The 20,314-nt window shown below is 43.6% G+C and overlaps 1 protein-coding gene across 2 annotated transcripts in view; it reads left to right on the top strand.

The window, feature by feature from the left end:
- Positions 1-20,314, top strand: part of zmat4a (zinc finger, matrin-type 4a) — a 113,321-nt gene that overhangs the window by 23,870 nt on the left and 69,137 nt on the right. The window lies entirely within an intron of this gene.

The raw sequence follows: 20,314 nt of genomic DNA, 5'->3' as shown, positions 1-20,314 counted from the left end.
ATTACGATAGATACCCACATATAAATTGATTAGCTGTGAAATCTGATCATTGAGAAGGAGAAACAAAATAATTGTGTTGTTTCAGGCTCTGAGCTTCTCGCTGGCCTTTGTTTGTTGCATCCTGAGTCAACTTGCTTATTTTATCTATTTATTTTCTTAAACTTACTTTCCTGCAGAGGTATGTGCTCATTTCTATTTAAAGTATAGTGGTGTGAAATGTCCATTGGTAACAGGAGAACTGCTTTGTTCTTCAGGACTTTGGAGGAGACAGGGAGTGGCTGTGCCAAACTTAGAAATTAAATATTCATTTTGTTATTGTGTGATGAATGCTGAACACAGGACCTGGCCTTTTGCCTCCCGGAACAGAGGCTTTTTGGGATTCTGTTTGAACACAGTTTGGATCTAATGCATCTTGACATTATTGGGTCATGGTGGTGATGAGCAAAAGTGCAAAAACAAAACAAAACTTTCTTTGTTTTGTGTTTCTGTTGTTTGCATTCATTTGCGTTTTTCGCAGAAAATAAAAATCAATATAGGCTAACATGTACAGTATAACAGAGCGCTCAACTCAAAGATTTCAATAGCAACATCAGTTTTTTATTTTAGTTTTTTTTTTTTACATTGTACTTTCGCAATTAAGCTTGTCTGATGTAGTGACAGTCATACCACATCTCTCACCCAAGAAAGATGGGATGGGTTCCAGCTCACCTTGTGAGAATAAGTAGTATAGAAATTGTATGGACAGATGAAATAAAAGTGTTCAGGGAATAATACATTCACCAAATTTCATCCTTCTCTAACGGCCACCATATTGGGCAATGTTGACCGCTGTTGGAATTAACATCACAGCTGCTCATGCTTGCATTGAGAATGCCATGTAAGGAGCAGAAAGGAATTACACATCTCCACCATCTCTTCTCAGATATGTTTATATCATATACATCCTTGCTCCAAAAATATAAAATAAACAACGGAAATTTTTTACATTATCTACAAGTTAAAAATATGATAAAGAAACAAATTCCAACACTTCGGGGTACGCTCCAACCGCCTGTTTTAGCTAAAGATATTACCAAGCTTTCTCTGACAACAACAAAAAAAACTTTCAAAAATATATGTTACTTTCATATACTGATAAAATGTCTTTACCCATCTCAAAATGGGAGACAGACTTGTCTATAGCTACGGAATCTGACTTTTGGATTCAAGTTTGTGAAAACGCATTTAAAATGACAAAACACGCAAATTTACAACTTATCCAATATAAAATTATTCATAGAACATACATTACTCAATATATGATGAAGAAAATGGGACTCTCAGACTCCGACATCTGTCTCCAGTGTTTACAAAACACTACATACACTTATTTTCATGCTTTATGGTTATGTACTCCGGTTATGTATTTCTGGACTAAAGTCTTAGAAAAACTTTCTGCTATCTTGGACTGTAGGCTACACTTGTAGCCCTTACTATCGCAAAAAACCCAATCCTTGTTAACTGGAAAAATAAACAAACTCTGAATATCGACCAATGGTCTAACCTCCTCATAAATCACATTTTAATGGAAAAAATATCTGCCTCAAATAAAAAACAAATATCAAAATTTATAGAAACATGGTCTACGTATATACAATATTTTAACCTAATTCTGGTTCCTTAATTCTGCCTGTTAGCGAGAGCCACCACATCGTTATAACTTACATTGATGTTTCTGTATTTGGCAATTTGTAACTAATGGTTGTGTTTTTATAGTCAGGAAACCAGTTGCTGCCAACAGGATCGAGTAGATTCACCTCCAATGGGCACTAAGGGTTAATATTCGGATTCACTGCATGCCAGGGGGTTAACTCTATAGGTGCTGTCCCCCCCTGGCTGGGTCTGCCCCTCTGTTGGCTGCTGGATGGCAGCTGTGCCCTGTCCGTTCCCTGGGTCTCTTGGGGGGTGCTGCGTTGCGGGGCTCTCCCTGGTGTCCGGTGCGGCGCTGCCCCGGCGTGGTCCGTCGCTCTGGGCCCGGCGACGCGGTTCGGGGCCTGTGGGCCACCGGGGTGCCCCGTGGTCCCCACTCCCCTCCCCCTTCCTCCCCCTTGCTGCCTCTCCCTCCTCGCCTCTCCCCGCCCGTCCTCCGCCTCCCTAGTCACCCTTCCTCCTCCTCTCCCCCTCTCTCTGCGGCCCTGCCGCTGCCTCCTGCCCTTCTTGTCGTCTCCTTCCCCTGTCCCTTCCCCCTTCCCTGTCCGCTTTCCTCCCCCTCCCCTGGGCCGGGGGCTCCATCCGTGGCCCGGGTCTCGGCGCTCCGGGGGCCGGGAGGGCGGGTGAGTTGGTGTTGTGCCCGCCCCTCCTGGCACCTCGCAGAAGGCATTTCCCTCTGCTCCGGTTCACCTGCTCCCAATTTTAATGCACCACACGCACACACTTGTATATACACTGGGTGGGGTCACATACAAGGTTTAGGGGTAGAGTTCGCCAGTCGGCGAGCTGGCGAACTCAGTAACAGGGTTAACTCTCACTATTTATGCTGGAGTGACGACCGGGGCCTTTCCCTGCTGGGCCTGGGGTTCGGGGGTGCCGCCCGTCCTCCGGTGCCCCCATCTCCCCTTCTGCCCCCGGTGTTCCGTCCCTCCACGCGGTGGGGGATGGGGTGGGCGCGGATGCCCTCTCCGCTCCGCTGCCCGGCCCCTCTTCGGCGCCGGTGCGGGGGATCTGGGGGTCGGGGGCTGGGGGGCTGCCGGTTGGTGGGAGTGGGGTCGGGGGGAGGGGTGGCTTGTTTGGGGGGTGGTGGGGGGGGGGCTAGGTGGGGGGGGGGTGCTGGGGTGGGAGGATGTCTGGGGATTTGGGGGCCTGGGGGCGGCTGGGGCTGGGTTGGGGTGGATGGGGGGCGGGGGGGTCGTGGGGGGAGAGGGGGCTGTGGGCCGGTGGGGTTCCTGGCGGGCCTGCAGTGCCCCGTCCTGCTGCGTTGGTGTGGGGGGCGCTCCTGCTCCTGGGTTTGCTCTCCGGCCGGTGGCCCCTACGGGGCCCGGGGGTCGTCCTTTGGCGCTGCCGCGGCATGGGGGACCCTGTGGTGTTGCGCTTGCTCTGTCCTGGCGGGGGTCGACGGCTCCCCTCTTTGGTGGAGATTTTCATGCACGCCAGATCCACCACACCAGCATCAATCGAAACTCAGACACAATCTTCCTCAGGTCATTGAATCGGTGGAGGCTGGTGTCTGTGGATCTCACTCCGCTTCGTCTGTCCTTCCTTCCTTTTCTCAGTCTCTCCTTTGGTCTCTTGAGGTCTCCCTGATTTGTTGAAATTTAGATGTCTCTGGGGTTGGTGAAGGACTCTGGTTGGTGGTCTGGTGGGTGGTGTCTGGTCGGTGCTGGATTTCACTTTCCTTTCTTTTCTTTGGTCCTTTCTCGGGTTTCCTGACGGCCTCACGACTCTGGCTGGAAGTGTTCGGTTTAGGGAAACGGTATGGGATTTTTTTTTTAAAGGTTTTAGGTGAACTAATGAATGCCCGCATGCACGCACGCACATACACATACACATACACATTATCACCCACATACAAAAAAAATAAAAATATATTTATTAAAAAAAAGAAGAAAAAAAAAGGAGAGCAATGATGATGACATGTCAAATCGGTAAAATCACCGAATGAACAATACTGAGCTCTCTAGGAAAAAAAAGAAAGAAAAGAAAAAGAGAATGCCATGTAACCAAAACTGGAAAATCAGTTACGTAGCTATGTATGCTGCAGCAACTAGCATAGCTACGGATTGATGACATGATGGTTTGAACCCAAAAAGGGGAAAAATGTGTTCATACAATCATGACTGATTTCAGAATATTGTGTTTAGACTAGTAGGGGTAGATACAATGTGTTGTTAAAAAATGCATTTAGTTCCCTTTAAAATATATTTTATTTAATTTGTTAATACATGCCAATTAAATAATAACACCAGTAATCAAATGTCTTTAACTCTTTCTCATTTTACTCTACTCTACAGTAATTATCATAAGTGACTATGAGGACCATTCACAAGAAAAGTTAACACTATTTTGCTTGGGGCCCCAAATTGGTCAGGGGTGGCCCATGATATACGTAATTACTGTATGTGTAATTAAGACAATGCTGCTATGACACTTCAGTTAATTAACTGAAAATATTCAACTTCAGAAAAACTTCTTTTTGAAACCCATCAAACCTCCTGCAGCTTCCCATAGTATATCCGAGTAGCCTCTGGATCATGACTCAAACACTTACTGTATGACTGATGTTAATTTATGCATCTGTCTTGTTGCATGTGCTCAGTTTTGTGCTCTGAATCCTCTCAACAGGCCGGCCCACTACAGGACTGCTTCTTTTGAACTGGTGCTTGTTAATAGAAGCAGGAGCGTCGTCATGTAGAACATGAAGTGCGGGTTCAGTAATGACCTGTATGGTTGCTGGTAGAATATTAAGCAACACTTAATAGTCACTCCCTTGAATGTAAGTAAGGGCAACCACTGAGTTTTAGACTTTTACCACTAAACTAAGATTAAAGTTGGATGAATGCTGATGAAAGTATATTTAAGTGCTACAATATAACAACGGAGCTGCATTTTGAAACGCCTCAACTTAGGTGTACAGAATGTTCAATTGTTCATGCAGGCACACTGCACTTGCTTATGCATGCCATATTGACATTTCCATTTTAGCAGGGTCCTGTTATAGCAGGGCTTACAGAAGTAGACATACTGAATGCACCTTTTAAACCTGCTTACCGTTCAAAAAGGTTGAAATAAACCTCTGGAATAAACACCCTGATGAGGCGTCCAGGGTGTAAGTCAGCTGGGATAGGCTCCAGCAAACCAGAGATTCTTATTGAAAAATAGTGGTACAGGAATTGGATGGTTAGATGGAATAAATCTTCTGCCACTCTTTGGAATTTTATACTGATGGTATGGATGAGGTGGAAAATAGTGTCACAGTACATGAAAACATCCATCCATCCATCCTCTGTACGGCTTCTCCTCATTCAGATTGCAGATAAGATGGAGCATATCTCTCATGATTTTATGATAAAGGTGTTGTACACCCTGGACTGGTCATGAGCCAATCACAAGGCACATACAAACAAACAACCATTCAAACCCATACCAATGGAAAAATTTGGGTCTTCAATGAACCTGACAGCCATGTTTTTAGAAAAAGTACAAAGTACACAGGATTTTCATTTCATTTTTGGGTACTTATACTTAAAGGTGGTATCTAACTAAGGGGCGAAGGCTTGCGACGGTGTGTACACAGCGAATGTTGTTTTTTTCGTCAGGGTTTGTTAAAGGTTGCAAAGATGTCGCCAGACACTCGCTCAGTTTTTCTTGTTGCAAAGAAATTTTGAGCATGTTCAAATGTTTCAGAAAATTTGATTTTGAATATTAATGGCATATAAACTTAGTCAGTGTTAATAAAGTTATTTTTTTGTTATAAGTTGATCTGTATTTATTTCTATTTCTTGTCAAGTTCAAGTGTGAGGATCCCCAAAACACGGAAACGCAAATCAAGTTTAAGAAAATTTATTGCGACACACAGCTGCAATAATACAATACAATGCAACAATAGTTCACTTGCGAATGCGAGGACTAACGAACAAACGTATGCTAACAATTAGCGGAAGTACTTAACATAAGAAGCTTGCAATAGCAAGAATAATAAACAACAGAAAACGCACGTCACCAAACACAGAAAAGCTCTAACAAAAAGAGCTTGCAATATGGCAAGAATAAAAACTACAGAAACAGAAATCTTACAAAAAAAAAATCAAACAAGCACAAGGTCGAGGCGAGACGGGAATCAAAGGCGAAGATGAGGAACAGGTAATTGGGAGGTCGAGACTAGAGGGGATCAGCATGAAGATTAGTCCGACAAACTGGTGTACTCTCAGCTGATCGTAAATGTGCAGGCTAATCAACACAAAACATAAAACTGGTGTGTGGATGGCCAATGGTCAGACAAACAAACACAAATACTGAGAGCAGGCCATCCAACTCAAAACATAACGTCTCTTGTATTTCATTCATGTTGATAAGGACACAATGTTATTTAGAGGTCTACGTATAACTATTTTATTGACAAATACTATTCATGGTGGCGGCGGATATTTGGGAGTGTGAAATATTTTCTTCTTCCTAGGGGGCATACCAGAAAATAAATAATTGAGAAGCACTGCTCTGGAGTTCAGACATTTATCAATTTGCTTGCTATTTTGCTGCAATGTCAAATGGTAAATGCGCTAGCCGTGTCAATCTTAGGTTAGCTTAACAATTAGCATGGCTATCTCCCTTCATCAGAACAATACTTACCAGAAATTTTGCAGTACAGTACAAAATTTGACTGCAGTCATTGTAAGAATAAAAAGTTTTCAGTCAAATGATTTTTTTTTTTTTTGCTTTAACCCATACAGCATCCAGGGTCTAAATTTGTTTCTCTTGCCTCTGCATCTTTTGATAGTCTGCTTTATATATTTTACAACACATATAATTGTACATTTATCAAATAAGAGCATGTGGCTTTGGAAGTGTTGGAGCATGTCAACTACTGACTGTTAAGCTAATCTACATTTTCGTGACTACTCTGTTTAACCTTTACAATTGTTAGTTTGTGAGGATTCGTGAAGCACAGCTGTTCGCTACTAGTAGTTGGGCTTATTTTATATCATTTTGTAAGCACACACAAAGTAATCTCCGCTCCGAAGTTCTGGTTGAAATAAACTGACTGAAATTGTGCATTTATATTACCTCAAACAAGTTATTAACAACCTAGCCAAAAATATGCAGCATGCAGGGACTATTGATTTGTAAGCATATCCAGATACCATAACTGCTTGCTGTAGTGGGACAAGTAGTAATAACTCGAAACGTTGTTGGATAACCATTGATGAGAACGAAGTTGCTCAAATTGTCCGCCCCCCATCCGACTAATGCCCGAACCCAAGTGCATAAGAAAGCAATGTTTTAGCCACAACCCACCCCGTCCCCACAAAAGGAAAACTGAAATGTTTAAAAATATTTTAACCCTATATCGCCACAACTGTGTACTGTACTACACAGTCCTTGCACGTGTTTCAGTAATTTATTTGAAGCACACGGCAAATTCTGTAAATAGAGTAAATTTAGCTATTTAGGGTGGTACCAGATCAACTCAATTTTAGAGTAATATTTACACTTGGAAGAGAGTAAAATAAAGAATTGGAAAAAAATAAATAAAAGTCACTCAAGGGTTGAGGAACGAACTCACGACCTTCAGCTTGGGAGACTGCCGATCTACTCACTGAGCCACACAGCTCCTGCTGTGTGTTAGTATATCTTAGTACTGTATAGTTAGTATATTATATATATATATATATATATATATATATAGTTAGTCTACTCAACCCTTGGGTGACTTTTTTTTTCTTTTTCAAATCTTTATTTTACTCTTTTCCAAGTCTAAATATTACTCTAAAAGTGAGTATATTTGGTCCTACTTTAAATAGAGTCAAATTTACTCTAAATAGAGTTTATGGACTGACCTGAGGGAGAGTCGGATTGCTGGGACCTTTTGTCAGTGATGAGAAAGATAAAAAAAAAAACAGTGATCAGTGATTTAGTGAGTGTATGTCGAGTTTTATATACATTGGACTTTATAATGGTGGATGTGTTACCTAGAAGAAACTGTTGAAAACCATCTTGGAGGGGATGAGGGCCTGGACGAAGGTTTCTGCCATAGGCATGAGGTGAGGGTGAGATTAGGAACATATTGACCAAATTGAGTTCACCTTTCAGCTTCACCACAACAGACCAACACAGTTTGTTTCACTGCAGATGCTGCACCATCCCATGCGTTGAACTTCTTCATTTTTCCCTCATTTGTGAACAAGACCCCAAGATACTTCAACTCCTCCACTTGAGGCAAGATCACAGCCCCTTGGAGAGCGCACGCCACCCATTCCGACTAAGGACCACAGTCTCTGATTTGGAGGTGCTGGTTCTCATTCCAACTGCTCCACACTCAGCCACTAACCACTCCACAGAGAGTTGAAGATTGCAGTTTTATGAAGCCAGCAAAACCATATCATCTGCAAAAAGTAGAGATGCAATACTGAGGCCACCAAACAGGACCCCCTCAACGAGTCCATCCCACGCTGGAAAGAAATCTGACTTGCTGCCGGCAATGCAGGCCAAACACGTGGAGTGAACATACTTTCTCAGGGGGGTTTGGTACCCCATACTCTCTACTCCCGTCCCAACTCCCCTCAAACGTCTTCACCAAGTCAAAACACATGTAGACTGGTTGGACGAACTCTCATGAACGAGATGGCCAGTGACTTCCAGTGGCTTCACTTCTCCCGACAGCGAGAAAGCAGCATTGACTGTCCATTCATATGTAAGTTGTGTTCATAACCACCTAAGTCAGTTCAAACCCAGAGACAGGAGATCCTGCCTCATAGTTCCCAAACACTGTTTCCTCATGGGAAGTTGTGTTTGTGTAATTTAGTAATTCTTCGACGTATCTGCCGCACCGATTCACAACGTCCTGAGTCGAGGTCAGCAGTGACCTCAAATGTTAACAACAAAAATGCAATATCACTGCAGTCTGTTGCAAATCCATCCCATTTGTCAGATGGAGAATACAAACCTCATTTCCCTGATCACCTCTCGATTACTTCCTATGTATCATTAGCCCTCTGAGGTCTGCTAATAGCTGCAAATGGATAGAGTGAAAGAGATATTATATATGCGCTTGTCTGCATTTGCATGAATGATGCTAACACTGCTGCTATCGATCAGATTTATTGGCTTGGGAGTTAATGGACTGGAAATATTAGTCTAGCAGCTACTGTTGACACAAATCTACAAAAGTAAAAACTGCTGGTGTAATGAACATGCACTGTATAATGGAAAACATAATCAAAAGTAAAGCTATATGCTGCCATTTTCTAAATATTTTTCTCAGTTGATAAAAATGGAAAAAGATAATTTCTCTTGAGGTATCTGTGTTCTCATGACTAGAACGGTGGAGAGAGCTGGTTCAAACATTTTGGTATGAAGTGGTTGAAAAGGTAAAGCAACACCACTGACTATGTAGACTTTTTTAACTAACTGTATAAGAAAGTGCCAAAGTATACAAAGCAATTGAGAGCAATTTTTTTTTTTTTAAATAAAATTAGAAAAGGTATTTTTCTCAGAAAAGGCGGTTAGTGCCTCAACCAGTTTTTTCTGAGGATGTGTTTTTCCAAACCTATTTATTCCACTTTGGTGGAAAGAAAAAAAGTATAGATTTTAGTGCAGCCTACTCTTTTTTTTTTTTTTTTTTTTTTTTTTACATTACCAAAATCTAATTTTTCATCTCACTGACTTTTGGGAGAATTCACCGTGAGATTGAATGAAAGCTTTTAAACCTTTGAGAGATACGGATGAGATATAATATTGCGGGCTGTCAAAAACCAAACTCAGTGGAATGAAAAGTCCTCAGGCTTAGTAGGTTGACATGGTGATGTTCTTACAGAAACATAATACATTTACACAACATGAATTTCTCAGTGTTTACCACCTTTTCATGTCTACATGTCATGAATGGGACATGAATATGTCAAGTCAGTGAACATTGAAAGTGTCTTTGTTCTAACATGTTAAAATTGTCAGTCATAAGGAGGCAGAATCAGCCTGCCATGCAATTTTTTATTTATTTTACTAATTTGCTTACTGCTATACGCATACAACAATACCATCATTATACAGTAGCCCTTTTTTGGTCGCATGAAAGTACTAACAACTTACCTCACTTTTGTGGAGAAAATAATAATCATATTGCATTGTGATATACAGTATTGTAGCTCAGTGAATCTGCTAAAACTGCTTTGACTCATGGTGGATGGTTATTGCTTGTGAGGGTTTCAGTTAAAGACAAATGCTGCTAAAATTGGTTTGTGAGTTTGGAGTGTTTTACGATTGTATGGGAAAAGGAGAAATCAAGTGTAGACCGTTCACGTGTGAACCTGGGACTTTGTTGAGGACTGGAGCATGGCAGTCTCCTGGGAAGGAACAGAGGATATTGGTTGTTCAGCATTAGAATAGGCAAAGGACCAAGTAGTTGTCTCCATGGTAAGTCACCAGAATCATGACAAAGAGCTGCAGGGGTAGGCACAGGATGGGGAGGACTCAAGCCTAGTAGTTAATGAAATCAGATCCTCATATCTGAATAGAGGTAAAAGTAAAAGCAGTAAAAATTGTCTGAATGTTGCTGCAGTTCCTTACAAACCTTAGGGAACACTCACACTAGGGCCATTTCTTCCATACTGTACTGAAGCAATTACTGACAATTATTCAAGGCTTCAGAGACCGGTGGGGTTTCCCCCAATGTGGAGGGGCCATTGATGAAACACACATTGGGATTTTAGCCTCAAATGACAGTCCAACAGATTACTTCAACTGGAAAGGATTCTACTAGTTTTGGGAAACTCATCCGTGTATGAGAGGGGGTCAGAGTGGTACACTGTTCCTCCATTTCACAGAGAGGTTTGGAGATGTTAATGTGCCCATAACAATGCTGGGAGATGCAGCATATCCACTTTTGCCATGGCTACTGAAGCCGTACCCTGAGAACCAACAGACAACACCTGCGCAGCTTTGTTTCAGCAGCCGTCTCAGCAGAGCCCGAATGACTGTGGAGAGGGCATTTGGGCGTCTCAAAGGCAGGTGAAACAATATGACTGCGACATCAACAATGTCAACACTGTCATCACTTCCTGTTGCGTGCCTCACACTTTCTGTGAGGAGAATAGTGAAGTGATACAGATGTGCACAAAGACGGCAGTGAGGGACGGCTGTGACCGTGTCAGTGTGTCAAGCTCAGAAGCCAGAGATGGTTTGTGCGAATAATTTGCAAGTCTATATGCTGCTCAAAAGTTATCTTGTGACCTGACCATAACAATGTGCATTGTGTACCTGTGTTTATGCTGCAAATAATATGCAATTGAACCATGAGAATGTATCTTGGCTGGTTCTTTAAAGGTCCCATAGTATGAAAATGCACTTTAGTGGGGTTTTCTGTCAATAATATGCATCCCCGGCCTGTCTACAATCCTACCAGGCATGAAAAAAGTAAGTCCGCAACTTCTTTAGCTTTCTCCTCCATTCTAAAATGTCTGCTTCAAACGGGCAAATTTAACTTCCGTGACTTAGTGACGTCAGAAAGACACGGAAAGACCCACCCCCTCGGGTTAGTGGCACCACCTCTGGTAAAGGTTTGTCACGCCCACTGAAATTCGAGAAGCTGGCTGCGCCTTTCTTTTTCTCTCCCTGCTCGCAAATGCTCAGAGGAGAGGGGAAACATTGATCAGGAAAAAGTGGTTGCTTCCTTCGTCCCATGTCATTGAGAAGACAGTGGATTAATTTTATTTTTGAAGGACGTGTACCAACACCATTTCTCAGAGGACTGTTTCGTTAGTGAAGGCCTGCTCAGAGCTGGATTTGCAACACGTTTAAACATAATGGATCGGTCCCAACAGTGTGACACGACTTCAAACGGGAAAGATGTAAGTTTTGATACAGCCCTTCTTCATAACTTTTCTAATAAGAGATGTGCACCTTCTACCATATTACTGGTGTATTTTTAGTGCCCAAAGTGGGAGCTAAATTTGTCGTGTGGAGGTTGTTTGGGTACAAGAGGTCAGATATGATAAAGTAGACGGTGGTTGGATAATATGAAGCGGTTGCATCTTGTTTTGTCAAGATACAATTCGCAGTGTTTAATTTGCTGTGACTGGCAACTCGCCACCTAGTTGAAATGACTTTGTGATGCTAACCGGCCGCTAAGTGGTCTCGACGAGACGGCTTGCACGTTGCGACCGCGCAGTTGCCTAAATGTGCACATTTTTGTTATTCATAACCGCTTGTAAATGCCTACAAGCATTCACGGCAAAATAACGTTCGCGGGAGGTTTGCCGGTTACGGCATAATAACCATTGCCTAAACAATCACAAACTAACACCACAACATAGTCTCTGTAGTAACGTTATGCTACTTTTTCTCATGGTACAACGTTATGCCACTTTTCCACATATTAAAATAGTTCTCAAATGTGTAAAATACATGACTGTATTTTTCTTTTCTTCTGCTCCTATGGCCAGTCGTTTCCATTCACAACATTAGCCCGCGGCTACCATGACCGAAATCACTGCCCCTTCGAGAGAGAAGGGTATGGCTTAGGCGTGGCCTGGTGCAGCTATTTACATAAAAGGGAGACACCCGTAAAACAGGCTGTTTTGAACAGAGCGTTTTTTGGCTGATTTAGGGACAGCAAAAATATTAGATCAAAAGTCAATTTTGACAAATGCATGTCACAGACATGTCTTTTACACATTTGAGAACTATTTTGGTATGTTGAAAAGTTGAATAATACGAGACTTTTAAACATTTTTGTGTGAAAGATTTGGTGAAACTGGTCTTTGCTTAAGATACAACAGTAATGGAAAAAGGTTAAAGACAAATGTTCTCTTTGTCATTAACTTGATGACTTCACTGACTTGATATATTTTTCTACTTTTCATCTTGTTTATTGGTGTCACTGATTCTTATTTTTACATTATATTATATTATATTTTATATTGTTTTATATTACAAGAGAATGATGGTGATTAAGGGAATACGGTGCCAAAAATACTTTATTGTGCAAAATAATACAAATAAAAACAGTGAATCTAAACAGTCACAAAGATTGATAGGTTACGTGCGCCTGTTGTCCATGGCCGAGAAAATATTTTCCAGAGTGGTCGACGGCTCCCCTCTTTGGTGGAGGTTTTTTATGCATGCCAGATCCACCACACCAGCATCTACCGAAATGCAAACACAATCTGCTTCTTCCTCTGGTCGCTGAATCGGGGGAGACTGATGTCTGTGGCTCTCACTCTGCTTCATCTATCCCTTCTTCCTGGAAAGCATCGGTGATGTTCTCGTAACATAAGTCCAAGATGTTTCCCCTTCTTGTTGGAATATCCACATACTGTTGGAATGATGGTAATACATTTTCCAGTCTGCATCCGTTAAAGTCCCCTAGATAAAACAGTGGAGCCCCCGGGATATGCGGCTATCATCTCCGCTGCTGTGTTGATGTTAGCACTGGGGGCTACATAGATACAACTGACCACAACAGTGGGAAATTCCCGGGGGAGGTAGAAATGATGGACGGACAGGCTCAGCAACTCCAGGTTGGGTGTGGACAGGGTCAGCAACTCCAGGTTAGGTGTGCACACTTTACGGTGTGCTTTGATGTTGTTACACCACCTGCTGTTGATGTAAAGGCAGACCCCACCGCCTCGCGTCTTCCCCGAGTGCTTCGTCCTGTTGGACCTGATGATGGTGAAATTGTCGAGGCTCACCTCCGAGTCGGGGACAGAGTTATCCAGCCAGGTCTCACAAAGGGCGATGATACAGATGTCCCTGAAGGCCCTTTCAAATTGGCACCTTGCGTGTAGTAGGGCCATCTGGTTACGGAGTGAACGTACATTGGACTTGATGATGGTTTGAAGAGACATCTCCTTATCCGGCTCCGGATACCTCCACGCTTTCCCCTTTTCCTCGGGCGAAGCTCCGATGGTAGGACCACGACAGGCTTGGTGTTACTCCACAGTGAGGCTCGATGTAGCAGAAGTTCATCTCGGCTGCAGGTGAGTAGCCGGTTGCCGGTGTTGGGATGTAGTGCTAGGCTGTCGCAAATCAGCAATAGGATTGTAAGGAAGGTGGCAATCACCCTGCAGCTTGTCATAACTGATCAGTCTGTCTTTAGCCCATATATAGTGTGGCAGTTAACCATAGAACACGCACATCAAAACGCAGATAAAAAGACGTAGAGTACAGTCAGTGCTGTCGCAGCAGCCCGTGAACTATACAGTATTGTATATGTTTAGACTTATATGCAAATGTTTTTCTAGATTCTTTGGAGTACCTGAAGCACATGCTGCCCATGCTCAGAGGAAGACAGGAAGAAAATAAGAATGTCATCCAAATTAAGGAAAAATCATATGTTGACCACACTGTCCTTTACTACGGCATGCTCAAACCCAATGGCATGCCAAGAAATGCCACAAAAGAATACATGTCATTGATGTGCGATGACGCTCATGACTGGTTAGACACTGACTTTTCTGGAGTTGGATATAAAAATATGAACCAAAAAAATTGAATATTAGCCTTTATTTAAATTAAAATTAATAAAAAATTTAATTAATAAATGTAAATTTATTTTTAAAATTTACATTTTTTTGACTTTATTGAAATGTTTGTTTTCAAAGTTTTACACTGTTCAATGTGTGAAAAAAGGCTTTTTAACTCTTTGACTGCCAAAAACGATAAATAACGTTTAGTAAAATCCTACGGAGGAGCGCCAAAGATGTTAAAAGACATTCACCAAGTTTTTTTTTTGGAAACGGGTGGAGGAAAGCCTTGGCTAGCTGTGCTGAAAGTATCAAGCAGATCTAGTTAGTATAATGACTATTTTTGGCCCCTAGATGGCAGCGATGACTCTCTTTGGACAAGATCGGGTAGGCGTCAGTAGTAGAAGATGTGAGGCGGAGCCAGAGTGTTGAGGGGACAATGGCTGAGAAAGCGAAAATGGCGACCGGTGGCAAGCAGTTCACGCTTGATCGTTTTTTTCAAAGAAGAGAAGCATCAACCAGTGCTAAAGAGCACATTGATGACGACGATGATGATGATGGTGACTCCGAGGTTGACGCCGAAGTTGGATGCGTTGACGCGGCGGCTATGATCACGTCATAAAGCCTCACCTGCTAGCGATGCTAACGCCGGAAAACGCGGAGCACAACCGAGCAATTCTGCTCAGGTGGACGTTCAATCGGACGACGAAGAGTGCCCCGAGTCCAATGCATATTCATCGGAGGAGTGGGTACAGTCTGATCACGGAGAAGACACTGGTTATGGACTACGATGCCACCATGAATGGAGCGGATAAGATGGATCAGAACATCTCTTACCACCTGGTATAGGAACTGAAGGACAATGAGGAAGCCAGACGTAACACCACCGTAACGTCACCGTAACGTCACCGTATCATGATCCTGAGAGTAGACTTGATGGCAACATGGCCAAACACACACTGCAGTATATACTTGCTATTCCCTGGAAAAAAAAGCCAGCAAAAAAGTGTAGCGTCTGCAATCGCAGTGAAACTAATCTGTTGTGCAAATCCTGCTGCGTCCCCTTGCACGCAGGGGAGTGTTACAAAAAGAAAAACTGTATTTGAAACATCCACACAATTGTAAATAGTACCACGGTTGCACACATTTGTAAATAGTTTGCAAAATTGTTTTGTCAAATTGTTACACTGTTGAATGTAAATAAACGTATTTTGCTATCAAAAAACACTTTTTCATTGTTGGTGGTAGTGTTTTACAGATGTAAAGCACTGTTTAGGTGTTTGTGGCATCATTCATGGAAAAAAAAGGTGTCAAATTCAGTAGATTGCATGAAATAATATCGTTTCACAAAAAGCTTGATTTCTCCGTTTTTTGTTTCAAAACAGAGCATTTGGGTGAAACTTACCATTTTCTATTGTTGATTACTGAAAAACGGAATAAGGTAGAAACAAACTTTTGTTTCTGATGAAAGATGAGAGTCCAATCTTTCATTTGGTAGTATGTGTGTTTCCATAGTCCAAACACAAAATTTTCTGTGGACCTTGAAAGATCAGTCAAAATGCTTAAATCGGCTGGCACTGACGTCATCCCTTTTCTGAAAACGTCTGGCAGTCAAAGAGTTAAGATCAAGTTCATTGTTGTATTTTTTTTGATGATCTCTCTCTCTCTCTCTCTCTGTCTCTCTCTCTCTGTCTCTCTCTCTCTCTCTCTTGTCTTGCCGTTCGTTATATTTAATATGTAATTCAAGCCCTAATTATAAAATTACGCACGTCTGGTATCACAACTGCATGTCTGATGTTCTAACAAACCATTCTACGAGTTACGATTACTGTAATTTATTGGAGACAAACATAGTTATCTCAATATGAGTGAATGGAAGAGGTCACCCGGACCGGTTCAAGATGGTAGCTAAGTCTGGACATCCTCAACCAGCCAAGGCTTAATCTAGTGGTTATGTAAGTCTACTTTGCTTCTACTGTGCATTGCACCAATGGAGCGCAGCACAGCAGCCTGCCGGCAGCAAACTTTTTCCGGGCTGACTCTCGTCACTGCTCGCTACAGAGCCTGCCGGCCGTCGCCAAAGTCGTGCAACTACAGTGTATACAATAAATTAAACATTAAGTGTTTACGTAATATGTACTAGTGGATGCATTTTTAATGATTGTGGTAAAAAAAAAATATATTGTGATTCCACGCATAGATCGCCGGGTCATGTGTTCCCATTCACTTGAATGAGAGCTCCAGCCACAGCCCTCAGCCTGGAGCCCCATCACCCCAGCCCATGGTCATGGCTACCGCCTTAGGGATGGCGGCTTTGTTGGCCGCCGGAGGGCTTCGGACGTCGGAGATTGAGGATGACAAGAGAGAGAGGCGGCCAAATGAATGACAGTGAGCTCGCCATTCTGAATGAATGAGCGCTTGCGGCGAGCTTTGTGTACAGGTCGCAAAATCAGGATCGCAATATTTCATCCATGGTGGTGCATATGAAATATAAACATGATTCAGTGTTGCTGTAACATGCAAAGTGTTTGTACTGTATATATTATAATTTTGTCTTGGTGGAGGCCTGTTGTCTCAGTGGTTTAAACCCGGAAATTGATTTTTCATCTACTATATGTGAAAGCTTCTGTGCATTTGATGGGCTGTACTTTGCGAAGTCGCCGCATCATGCAATGGCAATTCATATTTTGAATCCCCACAAAAACAGTGGAGCCTTACCACTCGTGAAATGTTATAGAACCGCACATGCTGTGAGTGTGCAAGCTTGGACAGTACAATTGATCCCGCCCCCATCCTGATGCGTGCCTGTTGTCATGTAAATGCAATGGAGGCCGTCTGGTGTCATGCCGGGCCATGCGGTGTAGTCTGGTGCTGTGTTGTTCGGGAGTAGTGGAAAAGTGGCATTTGAGTTGCTTTTTCTAGGTGACAGTAAGACCACATATTTCATACACAATTATTAAATATATTAGACGTACTGTTGAACGTCAACATGCACAGTACTTGAGTAATTAAACACATATTGTCGATATAAAGGTAAACATTTTATGTGTGTGTATTTACTGGAGGTACTCAGTGCAATACTTCTTCTTACCCATGTATTTGAACAGAAATTGCACAAGTTCAGCTATTTTACTAATTTAAGTGATGGAATCATTGACAATATTGGATTGAAAAAGAAAATGAATATAAAGCACTGACCAGATAATTAAATGGAAAATAATGCATGATCGTGGGTGATAGGCGGTCTGCAATTGTCCAGGTCACATGGACGGCCGACTACAGCATCTGAAAGGGAAGAAATTGACCCCAGCGAGCCAATTTCTACTTCCACAATGTGCGTGTCCACCACTCTGATTTTAATGAGAATAAGGGGAGCCGCTTAGATTGGCCAGTTGCTGCATTCCATCTCACAATGGAGCACGACAAATCAAAACGCTCTATTCTGTCTGTGTTAGTCAAGCAAAAATACCAAAAGAAAGAGAAATAACCCATTTAGACTGCACTTTGTGCTAGACTTGCACTAGGCATGAAAATCAGGCTCTTAAGTCATTCTGCGCTGTACACTCGTCATCTCACCAATCCCCTCACAGCTGACTGGGGGGGGGGGGGTTCTGAGTGAGAGCATCTGCACAATTGAAGCATATTGCCGTGATGTATGTATGAAGTCTTGATCGCCAATGTGTGGTTCACATGAGTTCACATTCACATGAGTTCTTGCAGCCCCAGCTGCCTCGCGTCGATGCTTTGGCTGGCTCAGGGCGACGTGTAGCACCCCTCTTGCCCCTCTGTAATTTTGCTCATGTTTGACAAAATGTGAGTTACGTAATATAAGTCACTTCGTCCTGCATTTTCAATCTGTTTGCCTTCTAATATTTACCACCCAAAAGATAGAATATTAATGTTTCGCATCATCTTAAGAATGTGAAATTTACTGGGCTAGGTAAAGTCCTTAACATCCTTTTTGAAGATTATTATCTACTTGTAACAAGTGAAGCATCCCAACCCTTAATAACATTATACAACATTTATAATTTAATATTGTTTATCTTATGTGTTTATACTCACATATTGTTGATTAAAAGCATCATTTATGTCTCACTTCACATCATATCATTTGTATTATAAAATAGCAAAGATTGAAGTCGTAATTTATGTAAAAAAAAATACTGTATAATTATTACAAAATTCCTATTGACTACTTACATTGATTTCTGGACAAGTCAATTTGGGCCAATTCATGACATAAAAAGTCATACAAACTCAGGCTAATTTTATTCATAGTACAAATCTCTATCCAATTATATCATCTGTTTTGATATGTAGGTGGTTTGAATTTTTTTGTAACATAACTACAGAACATCATGTAACTTGTTAGGAACTCAGATTTTGGAAAGGTGTGATACTGTTTTGGCTGTTGTGTGCAAGCCTGATGTTGACAAAGAATGCTCAGGGAGTTTGTGTGTACTCAGAGACATAAAAAATAAAGGGAGAAAATTGGTAATGACTGTATTTTCCAGACAATAAATCACACTTTTTTTCTTTTTTTTTTTTGGGGAGATCTCAGTATTGATCATTTGAAATGTCATCATCATTGTTCTCCCTTTTTTTTTTTTTTTTTTTTTTTTTGTGTGTTTGTGCGTGTGTGCGTGCGTGTGTGTGTGCGTGCGTGCGTGCGTGCGTGCGTGCGTGCGAAAAAAAATAAAAATAAATAAGAATTCCCATACCGTTCACCTAAACCGAACACTTCAAAATCCAGCCAGAGTCGTGGGGCCGCCAGGAGACCCAAAGGGGGACCAAAGAAAAGAAAGAAAAGAAAGAAAAGCGAAGCCCAGCACCGACCAGACACCACCCACCGGGCCACTAACCTTCACCAACCCCAAAGACATCCAAACTCCAACAAATCAGGGAAACCTCAAGGGCCCAAAGGAGAAACTGAGGAAAGGTAGAAAGGACAGACGAAGCAGAGTGAGATCCACAGACACCAGCCTCCACCGAATCAATGACCTGAGGGAGAAACAAGTTGTGTCTGAGTCTCGATAGATGCTGGTGTGGTGGATCTAGCATGCATGAAAATCTCCACCAAAGAGGGGAGCCGTCGACCCCCGCCAGGACAGAGCAAGCGCAACACCTCAGGGCCCCCCAGGCCGCGGCCGCGCCAAAGGACGACCCCCGGGCCCCGCAGGGGCCACCGGCCGGAGAGCAAACCCCGGAGCAGGAGCGCCCCCCACCCCAACGCGGCCCGCGCCCCCAACCCAACGCAGCAGGACGGGGCACTGCAGGCCCACCAGGCACCCCACCGGCCCACAACCCCCGCTCCCCCCGCGACCCCCCCGCCCCCCCACCCCCGCCACCCACCCCAACCCAGCCCCAACCGCCCCCAGGTCCCCAAATCCCCAGACACCCTCCCCACCCCAGCACCCCCCACCCCGGCACCCCCACCACCACCCCCCCACCAACCAAGCCGCCCCCGCCCCCCGCCCCCACCCCCACCAACCGACAGCCCCCCAGCCCCCGACCCCAGACCCCGGGGACACACCGCACCCAGGCATCCGCGCCGAAGAGGGGGCCGGGCAGCGGAGCGGAGAGGGCACCCGCGCCCACCCCACCACGCGGAGGGACGGAACACCAGGGGCAGAAGGGGAGATGGGGGCACCGGAGGACGGGCGGCATCCCCGAACCCCAGGCCCAGCGGGGAGAGGCCCCGGTCGTCACCCCAACGATCTAAGTGAAAAACTAACCCTGTTACTAAGTTCGCCAGCTCGCCGACTGGCGAACTCTACCCCTAAACCGTGTGTGTGACCCCACCCAGTGTATATACATAAGTGTGTGTGTGTGGTGCATTAAAATTGGGGGCAGGTGAACCGGAGCAGAGGGAAATGATATCCCCCGCTGCTCCGATCCATCCGCCCCCCAGGCATGTCAATGAGTGTATGTGGTGCATTAAAATAAATTAATGGGGGGGGGGGGGGTGCACACGGACAGGCGACCGCAGCACTGCTTCATACCGCGGCCGCCCCAACCGATGCCCCCGCCCCCCCCAGTTGTGTGGTGCATTAAAATTTGGAGGGGAGCTGCAGGGCGGAGACGGTGTCTCCACCCCACCCCACTCCCCCCCAAAGTGTGTTATGTGCCCTAAAATGTATTGTGCAAAACTAGTGCAGTGA

This window comes from Vanacampus margaritifer, chromosome 3 (assembly GCF_051991255.1).
Source record: "Vanacampus margaritifer isolate UIUO_Vmar chromosome 3, RoL_Vmar_1.0, whole genome shotgun sequence".
In the NCBI taxonomy this organism is placed as follows: domain Eukaryota; kingdom Metazoa; phylum Chordata; class Actinopteri; order Syngnathiformes; family Syngnathidae; genus Vanacampus; species Vanacampus margaritifer.
This window is presented reverse-complemented; position numbering and strand designations above follow the sequence as displayed.